Source organism: Babylonia areolata, chromosome 31 (assembly GCF_041734735.1).
Source record: "Babylonia areolata isolate BAREFJ2019XMU chromosome 31, ASM4173473v1, whole genome shotgun sequence".
Taxonomy (NCBI): domain Eukaryota; kingdom Metazoa; phylum Mollusca; class Gastropoda; order Neogastropoda; family Buccinidae; genus Babylonia; species Babylonia areolata.
In genome coordinates, this window is record NC_134906.1 from 31,578,083 (window position 1) to 31,579,499 (window position 1,417).

Genomic DNA, 1,417 nt, shown 5'->3' on the forward strand with positions numbered 1-1,417 from the left:
TCCTCCCGTCCATGCCAAACGGCGTTTTCTCTCAACTTTGGCATGCTCGGAGAGAAAAAAAGGCAGGTAAAGGTTGTGGATAAAACTCCAAAACCTCGCTACAATTGCCAAAATACTTTCTGGGCCCTCAAAAAAAGGCCTACTCCTCAACGCCTGGTCCCCAGGCACGTGCTGGGGGGCCTCAACTCAGGCTCTGCCCAATGTGGATCAAGGTCCACCTTCGCAGCGCCTTATGCGACACCCTGGTTGTGGGGGACGCGGCGTGGCGTGGCGGATCGCTCCGGTCGGCGCACAGCCGGCAACGGTCGACCCGTCCGCCTGGCTTTACTGCCCCCGCGCTTCTGTCTTTTGCACTGGCAAGCTAGCGACCGCTCGGCGTGCGAGGCCCGAGTCGGGGGACGGGAGTCTCGGGAGCCCACCAGCTCCCCGCAGGCTACCCGCCCGGCTGCCGAGCTTCCCGCCTGCGCGTCCAAGTGTGAACGCGCACGGCCGCCTCGCCGGGCTTCCTTTGCCGGGGCTCGGCTTGTCGGCCGGCGTCTCACGGTCCGTAGAAGGTTCGGTGCGTTCGCTGACGACGGGTCGAGAGAAGCGTTTTCTCTCCTCCCTCACTGACGGTCGTTGGTGCTCCCCAGCCCCTTCGGCGTCCCAAAGCGTAACGCCTGCTTCATCTCGTCAAGGGCGCGCCCGTCTCTAACCGGGCGTCGTCCGGCACGTGGAAACGGGCGGGAGACGGTGTCGAGGAGGAAGAAAGGGTGGGGTCCGGTCCGGTCCGGTCTGGTCTCCTCCTCCTCCTTCTTCTTCTTGGCGCGCCTCCCGCCGAGACCGATGGATTCGTTGCACTCTCAGGCCCTGAATCTGTTGTCCGGTGGTTTCAGTTGATAGTGCTGCCGCGGACCGCCCACGGAAAGAGCTCAGCCCTCGTTTCTGTGAGCAGCGGTCCCAACTGGCGCTGCAACCGTCTCCCGGGGGCACGCAGAATACGGGTTGCATTCTGGTTGATCCTGCCAGTAGTCATATGCTTGTCTCAAAGATTAAGCCATGCATGTCTAAGTTCACACCCTCGTACGGTGAAACCGCGAATGGCTCATTAAATCAGTCGAGGTTCCTTAGATGATCCAAATTTACTTGGATAACTGTGGTAATTCTAGAGCTAATACATGCCGACCAGCTCCGACCCCTCGGGGAAAGAGCGCTTTTATTAGTTCAAAGCCAGTCGGGTTCTGCCCGTCCTTTGGTGACTCTGGATAACTTTGTGCCGATCGCATGGCCTCGAGCCGGCGACGCATCTTTCAAATGTCTGCCCTATCAAATGACGATGGTACGTGATCTGCCTACCATGTTAGCAACGGGTAGCGGGGAATCAGGGTTCGATTCCGGAGAGGGAGCATGAGAAACGGCTACCACATCCAAGGAAGGC

The 1,417-nt window shown here is 59.6% G+C and overlaps 1 pseudogene; it reads left to right on the forward strand.

Annotated features, from left to right (window-relative positions):
- Positions 1–988: 988 nt before the first annotated feature.
- The window catches only part of LOC143276344 (small subunit ribosomal RNA), a pseudogene marked incomplete at its 3' end in the record, with an annotated part of 1,716 nt that continues 1,287 nt past the window's right edge, over positions 989–1,417 (forward strand).